The sequence below is a fragment of the Prionailurus viverrinus genome, chromosome B3 (genome assembly GCF_022837055.1).
Source record: "Prionailurus viverrinus isolate Anna chromosome B3, UM_Priviv_1.0, whole genome shotgun sequence".
NCBI classification, from domain to species: domain Eukaryota; kingdom Metazoa; phylum Chordata; class Mammalia; order Carnivora; family Felidae; genus Prionailurus; species Prionailurus viverrinus.
The window spans coordinates 139,429,358-139,438,935 of record NC_062566.1 but is presented as its reverse complement, the minus strand read 5'-3'; the positions used below and the strand labels follow the sequence as shown (position 1 = coordinate 139,438,935).

Sequence of the window (9,578 nt, the reverse complement as noted above, 5' to 3'; positions counted from 1 at the left end):
CTGCTCTGACCCCGGGAAGGGCTTGATTAGCTTCCTGCTAGGGAGGCCCTCTGCCCCTGCTCTCTCCCTGGACCCTGTCCCCAGCCAGTCCTGTTTCGCCGACATCCCCCCACGCACCCAGGTACCTGGCCCCGACCCCTGAATCTCCGCACTGCGCTTTTCCCCAGGGAAAGACCACTCTCGTGTTACGGTGACCTGGGGACCTGCATCCGTCAAGCTGGGCCACCAGCCTCCTCTGGGATGAATGAACCTTGGGGCTGAGAGGCCATGACCTCCAGCCCCTGTTAGGCTGGCACTGGCCAGGCTGTGGGTAGACAGGGCCCTGCTCTAGAACTTACGGAAGGAAGTGACTTTCTTGGGAAACTTCTCTGGAAGGTTAAACCATATGACCCCCCATGAGAAGAACTGAGGGCCACGACCTGCCCAGAAGTGGATGCTTCTCTCTGCTCTAGCCCTTCCTGGTATTCCCAGCCCCTCCCCTTGCTTTCCAGAGAGCTCTGGAAGACCCGGAAGAGAGGAAAGCAGGTAGCCTCTCCCCTATCCTGTGCAAGCAAGAACCTCCAGAAGCTTCCTTCACAGCCCTGCCTCACCCAGGCTGCCTGGCCCTTCCCACCTTAATATCACCTTTCCTCACTCATCAGACAACTAGCCAACGAGATCAGGTTTCTCCTCACTCTGGGGGGGGGGGGTTGGGGGGGTTGGGGGGGTGGGTGGGGGGTAACGTAGCTCATACAGCTCTCACATCAGAAGGCCTTGGAAGTCTCCAGCCCAGCACCATGCGGCAGAAACAGAATGAGAGCCACATAGGTAATTGAAAATGTTCTCACAGTCACACTGAAAAAGAGAAACAGGTGACGTTAATTGTAAAATATCTTTGATTTAACCCCAAAAGCCCAGACACCATTTCACACGCGATCCATGGGACGCGTACTCTGATTCCTGCTAAGTTTTCACGTTCCCTTCCCCCACTCCTGTGCGTTTACAAGGCAGCTCAGCTCAAAGGGTGTCACAAACACCACCCAGGAGGCGGTGGGCGGCCGACCTGAGACCAGAACCGAGCTCCTCAGCCCCAGAAGTGGTGCCCGGGGATCTGAGGCATCTTCTCACAGACTTGTTCAAAGAGGCGGGAAGGAAACGTGGTGGCTTGTGAGACTACCTGTGGGGCCACCTGGCTGAGCCGGCCTGCTCCCTCTGCCCCTCCCCCTCGCTGCGCCCCTGGGGGCCAGGGCGGGAGGGGCCATCCCAGACACAATGGAAGCTTCTGGTCCCAGCTTCTGCTCCCCTGTGAGAGGTCCTGGCTGCCACAGCTCCCCAAACAGAGGAGTTTCTCCCACCTGTGGCCCCGGACACCTCGCTCAGATTAGCTTTCGTTCTCCTCGGTTCCTTCATCCATTTGCCCCCCCTTCTCTCTTCCTCCCCTCCCTCTTTCTTCTGGAAATATTAAGTGAGGGCCCAATGATGGGGGGGGGACACAGTAGTGCAGAAAATGCCCAAAAGGGCTCAAAAGGGCCTGGAGGGGGACGGAGGCAATGAGAGAGGAGACGTGTGGTTTCCTGGGGCTGAGGACAGTAAGGGGCAGCGGGTGGAGGCCTGGGAGGGGGAGGACGGGTGTGCTCAAGGGCACGGCCAGGTGAGTTTCACGGGTAGGAGACTGTGCCAGCGAAGATCCTTCCCTTGCTCCTGATCACAGATGACCAGACGGGGCTCTGAGGGCAGGCGGGGGCCAGGACATTTCCTCCTCTGAGGGGTGCGTTGAGGGCCAGGGAGGGGTGTGCATCCCCAGAGGGACATGGTCTTCGGGATTCCAGGCCCGTCACTCTGGAGGAAGGATGCTGGGGAGGTTAGGGCCTCTGGATCCCCCTCTGAGGCAACTAATGAAGATCCTAACAAGAGCTAGTGTACATGTCCTGGGGCGCTGGGGTCTGCTCTCCCTCCCTTTGTTCATGGAAGTCCCGAGAACCAGGCCGAGGGGCTCCCCGCAGCTTCCCTGCAGGGTGAGAGCCCCCCTTCCCGTGAGTTGCTGGCATCATTTTGATTGGGTACCTACACTTGTTATCTGTTGTATTTTATACCCAATGTGGGGCTCAGGGACAGGTCCCGATGGCAGAAATCCAACGACTGGTGAGCCATTAAGAGGCAAGTAGAGCGGACCCCCTGGGGCTCCTATCCCAGGCCCACCCTGGTGTCCCCAGGCTGGGCAGTAACTTCAGGTAGGCACAGGAAGCGGCTGCAAGCTCTTGGTGCTAAAAATAACACAACACAATAGAAACAGCAAAAATAAAATAAAACAACGAATAATTAGACGAAACCAAGCGTGAGCTTCCCAGAAGACCGCCTGTGCCGGGGGCGGGGCACCCAGAAAAGCCGAGGAAAGACCAAGCCCGGCCTCGGAGACGGCCACGCCTGCTACTCAAGGGCCCTGCGACAGTCGACCTCTCTGAGCCTTGGTCTCCTCCTCTCTGTGCAGTGATAGCACCACCTCACAGCGTGGGTTCAAGGGCTGAGCAGGCTCGATGTTCCCAGAGAGGCGCGAGGGCCCGGCCCCCCCCCCCCCCCCCCCCCCCCCCACCGGCTTGCGTGCGCGGGGCCGCCTGGCCTGCGCTGTTCTTGGGGAAATGGGTCTGGACGCCCGTTCCTCCCAAGCCCTGGGGGGGGGCCAACGCTGATTGGACAGGAGGCAGGGAGTGGGCGTGGCCGGTGGGCGTGGCCAGGAAAGTCCGCCTCTCGGCTGCCACCTGCAGGAGGCCGGCGCCGCAGGTCCCGGGAGGAGGGACAGGTCCCGGGCTGCCGGGCTGGCCTCCCCTCCCCCCCCCCCCCCCCCCCCCCGTGTCGGTGACCCCAGGTGGCCGGGCCGGTTGAGCGCTCCGCACTGGGCGGGTCGTCCTCCCCCTGTCACCCCTTCGCGGCGGCCTCGCTGCTGGGCAAGGGCAGCGGGGACGGTGGGACGTGGCGGCTGGGAGCGGTCGGTCGGCCCAGGTCAGACTGGGGGGGCAGGGAGACCTCAATTCAATAAGGGCGGAGCTCAGGTATGTGAACTTGACTGTCACAGAGGCTTGTCTTTTTATCCCCACACCCCGTCCCACCCGGGGCTGCGGTCTATGGCCCCCACGAACACGCAGGACGTGCCTCCCATTTAAGTCCCCCCTTCTCCTCGTGCACGTCCCCAGCCGGGGATGGAGCCGTTCTGAGGAGGGTCCTCGGCTCCCACCAATGGCCCCCCCCCCCCCGCTCTCAGCTCCTCCTCGTCCTCAATCCTTGGTCCCTGACTTTACTTATCTACACTCACCCCTTGGAGGCCTGTCTATAGGCAGCCACGCCCACATTTGCAGCTCGCGTCCACTTCCAGCTGTGGCTGATGGTGTTCCAAACTTCACACCCCAGACTCAGCCCTGTCTTCTGCCCCCCCCCCCTCCATTTCTCCTGCAGCCTGCCTCTTTGACAATGAAGGACAATGGAGAGCGACTCCACCCCTCCAGTGCTCAGGCCCCAACCCCCACCATCCTTGCCTCCTCTCCCTCCTCAAATCCCTTGTGAAAGCCACCAGGAAATCCCCGGATCCTCTTTCAAACTCGACCCAAATCTGACCACGTCTCACCGTGTCCTCGGCCGCCGCGAGGTCCTGCCTCTGTGGTCTCTGCTCTGGATCCCTCCCGCATTGGCCTCTCTGTACTCATTTCTTGTCCGTTGGGGTGGTTCTGTTAAATCGCAAGTCAGATCACATACTTTTGTACTCAATACCCTTCAATGGCTCCCCTTTTCACTCCAAGTAAAAGCCAAAATCCTCAAAAAAAATTTTTTTTAATGTTTATTTTTGAGAGAGAGAGGGAGACAAAGAGAGAGAATGGGAGCCGAGGAGGGGCAGAGAGAGGGAGACACAGAACTCAAAGCGGGCTCCAGGCCCTGAGCTGTCAGCATAGAGCCCAACATGGGGCTTGAACTCACAAACCATGAGATTATAACCTGAGTTGGAATTGAATGCTTAACCGACTAACCCACCCAGGCACCTCCCTAAATCCTTTAACCCCCCTGAAGATCTCTGTCCCCCTGGGCTCCAGCCACGCTGGCCTCCAGCCCCTCGCCCCATAGTCCGAGGGCTCCCAAGGCAGGGTCTTCTGTTCCTGCAAATACCACCTCCTGAAAATCGTGCCCCCACCTCAGCTGTCCAACCAGACCTGCTGCTGGCCCGTGTCCCCTCTTGAGTCCTGCCTCCCTCCTTTTTGTCACGGCACCTAACACATCGGATAGGTATTGGGTTAATAATGGTTACTGTCTATTGTCTATGGTTCCATGCAGGTGGGGGTTTCTTATCTGCCTTGTTCACAGATGCAGTTCTGGTGCCCACCACGGCGCCTTGCACACAGTAGGCCCTCAATAAATATGTGTTGACTGAAGAGTCACTAGTCTCGGGTAAGTTTCAGGGATGCGGGCTGTGGGCGCAGCCCTAGTGGGGTGGTCGGTGTTTGACTAGTGACCAGGTAAAGGGAAAGGACAGCATTGACCCTTCGTCCGCTTGTTGGGGTGAGGCAGAGGAACACGTCAGGGAACGTTAGCGAACCCAAGGCAGAGGGAGGGAATTAAAAAGGCTTAAAGCTGGAGCCGTCAGCTTCAGATCAGGTGCACCAAGAGAGGCCAGGGGAAGACGGCCAAGCGAAAGTGGGAAAGCGGATCACGCACAAACTGTCATCCGGCCACGGGGTGCAGGACACCAGTGTCTCCGGGGGCACTTGGTCTGAGTTAAAGGCAGCAATGGGTCCTGCGGGCAAAACGCAGATGGGGAACAGAGGGGCAAGGCTGTTCCCTCCAACCTGTCATCCACGTGGCAGGCACAGGAGCAGAAGGAGACACCCTGAGCGGCGGGTGAAGGGAAACTGTAGGGAAGCCCAGGTCTGCAGGAAGAGGACGGGGACGGACACTTCTGTTGCCCCCAGAAATTCAAGGGAAATTCAGGAGCTCAGAATGAGCCAGATTGCAGGAGCAGCCAATACACAGAGGGTCACTTTCCAACAAGGATGAGTTTGGGCTGCAAGAGAACTCTGCCTCGGGGCTGCCTCATCTATGAAGGAATATTCTAGAAGAGGAGGGGGCAGCAATGCCAGGCACAGGGCAGAACAGGGGCATAGCAGGCCTTTGGCTCAGGGACCATGAGGTCTAGAACTTTCCTTGGAGACTTTCTTGTCGTGGGTATGTATGTATGTGGGGCACTGTGTGGGGGTGGGGTTTTGAAGGGGAAATAAAAAGAGTTTAAACACCGAGGACTCTAAGAGGAGAAAGGCTTCTTTAGTTATTTGAGCCACAGAAAATCTGACTCGGCCTTGCTTAAGCGAAAAGGGAATCTATTTGTTCACAAAAGCTGGAAAAGTCTAGATCCGGCTTCAGGTGCAGCTTGACTGGGGCTCCAGGGAGGTTAGCAGGGATCTCAGCTAGGCTTCCTTAGGCCACTTGAGTGTGGCTCTATGGTTTCAGGCTCCTGTAAATTGAAGTCCAGGGTCCTGTGTCCCTTCCTGACCTGATGCAATGTTCTAGATTGTGTGTGGGTTATCACCTCCTTTTTAGTCCAGTGGCTTCACCACAGGCATGGCTGCGAGACAGCGGGATTCTTTAGGGGACAGTGGGGTCTAGTTGCTGTGAGGACAGACGCCAGGGCATCAAAGCAGCAGACACCCCCCACCTCAGAGGACTTGAGGTGAAATCGGTCATGAGGTACCCCCCACAAGGACAAAATCCCCAACTTTGAAGGAAGAAGGGATGTTTTGGATCCTGTTTTCTGGAAGGAGCAGCCACATGAAGGAGGGTCCTCTGTGAGAATGCACCAAGTAGAGAGGTGTCCACAGTTTGCTTCCTGGTAGGAGATCCCCCCCCCCCCCCACGTTTTAAGCTGGCAAAGTGTGAACTAAGAACAACTAGCATTTTGGCGCCAAAGAGCCAGGGGTTCCCTTCTCCTGACTTCCTGTTTCCACGCAGGTGACTTCCTGTTTCCACCCAGGTGGCTTCCTGTTTCCACGCAGGTGACTTCCTGTTTCCACCCAGGTGGCTTCCTGTTTCCACCCAGGTGGCTCTCGGTTCCTCCCCTGCTCTGTGAAGGGCAGAGGGGAGACCCTGCCTTCCCTTGGGCTGAATCTGGGGTGTGGGGGGAAGCCCATCCTTATTGTCTTGACCACGTTGGGGCACTCAGGTTGGATTAATTCCTCCTGTAGAATTGCTCCTGAAATGACCTGGTTAGCGAACGATGACTCAGCCCCAGCCCCCACGGGGCTTCAGTGAACCACATGTGGATCCTGACAGATTTGTCTCTGTGCCAGATTGTGGGGGAGGCCTTCATTCCACGGGAACTTAATTTCTGTGGGGAATTTTTGAATTTTAACTTCTTTATGGTAACTGACTAGTGGGACGGGCTTCACAGGGCTTTGTCTTGCATGGTTTTGGCATTGGGACAATTTTGGCTGGGCTGTCCCCTGCCTGCTCTGTGAGCTTGCCTGGCTCCAACACTGGGCATCATTGAGATGAGAAGTGAGAAAAGCAGGAGAGAAGATTGGGGTTGTTTGGTTTTGGTGTGGTTTGGAGTTAAGATAAGGGGTGTCCTATTTTGATCCATTTCAGAGGCTTTCTGGGGACATCAGAATTGGACCTTTCGGTGGTTCCAGAAGAATACCAAGGTAAATATGGGGCAGGGGGTGTGGATAAGATGGTGGGAATGGATTCTTTCAAGAGAGGATCTTTCAGAGAGGCCACACCTCTAGTTGACTCCATGACAAAGAGCAGTCAGGATGCCTTGGAAGTGGGTGAATAGTCCCGGTTTCTGGCCCAGCATATAAGGAGCTTGAAGTTGCCACTCTGTCCTAACAACTAAACAGTTGAATAAACTGCAAAGCAGCCGCTCTTAGATCTGTGAGAGAAGTGAGGTCATGGGACAGACTGCTGACCCTGGTGTCGGGGAGGCTGACAGCTGATACAGAGAACCACCCCTTACTGGACAGGAACCCACCAGCAGAAACCTCTGGGGGAGCCAGTGCTGAGGTAGGAAACCTGGAGCTTGGGCATTGCTGGAGGCTCAGTGTGGATGGGTCTGAGTCAAAACTCCAGGGGGACCCGTCCCAGAGGGCCCTCACACTTTTGTGGGTTTTCACCTGTAGGTTCTTACAGGGAATAGCACAGAAAAATCCCCTCCCATTTCTGGAAGCATCGTGAAGTACCCCAGATGACTCTGTTCTTCTCAACAATGTCTGCCCTCAGGGGAACCAGTTCCCCAGAGCCTAAACCCCTGGGGTTTTAGCAGAGCCTGACTGACCTGGGGGCAGGGAAATACCCAGCTCCAGCCCACTCTGGCCAGCCCGGCCCACCTAAGAGGGCTCCCAGTCCAGAGGCACAGGCTCGCTAAAAACCCAGGACCTACTCGCGGGACTACAGAACTCTTCTCTCTTGCCCACACCGCACCACATCGCTAGAGTCTGTGTACAGAGGTTCCTTTTACCCAGTGCATTATGTCCTGCCAGCAAGAAAAAGTGGCAAGACATACTAAAAGGCCAAAGAAAACAAAGCCAAACAAAACCACACACACAGTTCGAAGAGATAGAGCAAAGATCAGAACCAGACTCGGGTATGGCAGGGATGTTGGAATTCTCAGGCAGGAAATTTAAAACAATGATGAATATGCTACAGGCTTTCATGGATAAAGCAGACAGTGTGAAGATACAGGTGTGCCGTGAAGCAGAGATGGAAACCCTGAGAAAGAACCAAAAAGAAATGCGAGAGATCAAACACACTGCAAGAGAAATGAAGGATGCCTTTGATGGGCTCATTTGTAGACTGGACACGACTGAGGAAAGAATCTCGGAGCTTCAGGACATCTCAGTAGAGACCTGCAAACCTGAAGAGCAAAGAGAACAAGGACCGAAAAACATAGAACAGAATATCCCAGGACTGTGGGACAACTACAAAGGTGTGACATAGCATAATGGGCAGGCCAGAAGGAGAGGAGAAAGACAGGCGGGAACAGAAGGAACATTTGAAACAATAGTGACTGAGAATTTCCCCCCAGTCAATGTCAGACCCCAAATCACAGATCGAGGAAGCTGAGAGAGTACTAAACAGGGTAATTGCCCACAAAACTGCACTTAGGCATTTTATTTTCAAAATACAGAAAATCAAAGATAAAGAAAATAATCCTGAAAGAAGCCAAAGAAAAAAACACATTATGTATAGAGGAACAAAGATGAGATTTACATCCTCAAGTTGAATAAAGCATGGGGTTTTAATGTACAGCATAGGGAATACAGTCAATAATTTTGTAACAACCCTGTATGGTGAAAGATGGTAACTAGACTTATTGTGGTGAATCATTTTGTATATGTATATTGAATCACTATGTTGTATACCTGAAACTAATACAATATTGTATGTCAGTTATTCTTTAATTAAAAAATATATCCAGCTTCTCTTCAGAAATCATGCAAGTGAGAACAGAGAGGAGTGAAATATTTAGAGTTTGAGAAAAAAAACTACTAATAAAATTGATCACTAACTACTACTCAGACTAACCAAGAAAAAAAGAGAGAAGACAAGTTACTAATATCAGAAATGAAAAAGGGGACATCACTACAGATCCCATTGACATTAAAAGAATGACAAAGGAATGGTATTAGCTCTGTGCTCACAACTTTGATAACCTTTATAAACATGGACCTATTTCTCAAAAGACACAATCTGCCAAAACTCACACAAGAAGAAATAGACAATCTGAATTAGCCTATATCTATTAAAGTGATTGAATCAATAATTAATAGCCTTCAAAAACCCAAGTCCAGATAAATTCACTGATGAATTCCACCAGACATTTAAGGAAAAAAATATACCAATTCTCCACATTATCTTTCAGAATATGGAAACAGAAGGACTATTTCCTAACTCATTCTATGAGACTAGAATGATGTGAAGGCCAAAACCAGACAAAGATGTTATAAGGACACTACAGACCAATATCTCACATGAACATAGATATAAAAATCCTCCAAAAAATATTAGCGAATCAAATCCAACAATGTATAAAAAGAATTACAGACCCAAACTAAGTGGGATTTGTCATAGGTATGCAAGCCTGTTTCAACATTTGAAAATCAACTAATGCAATCCATCACACCAACAGGCTAAAGAAGAAAAATCACATGGTCATTTCAAAGTTTGCAGAAATATTATTGGATAAAATCCAACACTCATTCTTTATAAAACCTCTCAGTAAACAAGGAATAGAGAAAGAACTTCCGCAACTTGATAAAGAATGTCTACAAAAAACCTAGAGCCAACATCATATTTAAAGGTGAAAAGCTAGGAGCTTTCCCACTAAGATCAGAAACAAGGCAAGGATGCCTCTTCTCACCACTCCTTTTCAATATAGTACTGGAAGTCCTGGATGATGCAATAAGACAAGAAAAGGAGATAAAAGGTATATAGATTGGGAAGGAAGAAATAAAGCTGTCTTTGTTCACTGATGACATGGTTGTCTATACAGAATATATAAAAAAATTGACAAAAACTGGAACTAATAAACAATTATAGCAATATTGTAGGATGTAAGATTAATATAC

At 52.3% G+C, this 9,578-nt stretch overlaps 1 long non-coding RNA gene across 1 annotated transcript; it reads right to left on the bottom strand.

The window, feature by feature from the left end:
* Window positions 1–720: 720 nt before the first annotated feature.
* On the bottom strand, window positions 721–3,347 carry LOC125168285 (uncharacterized). The gene is made up of 3 exons (XR_007153062.1): window positions 3,287–3,347; window positions 2,048–2,243; window positions 721–834 (listed from the first exon to the last, which is right to left on the bottom strand). It is a non-coding gene; the product is annotated as an uncharacterized LOC125168285 (long non-coding RNA).
* Window positions 3,348–9,578: the final 6,231 nt, after the last annotated feature.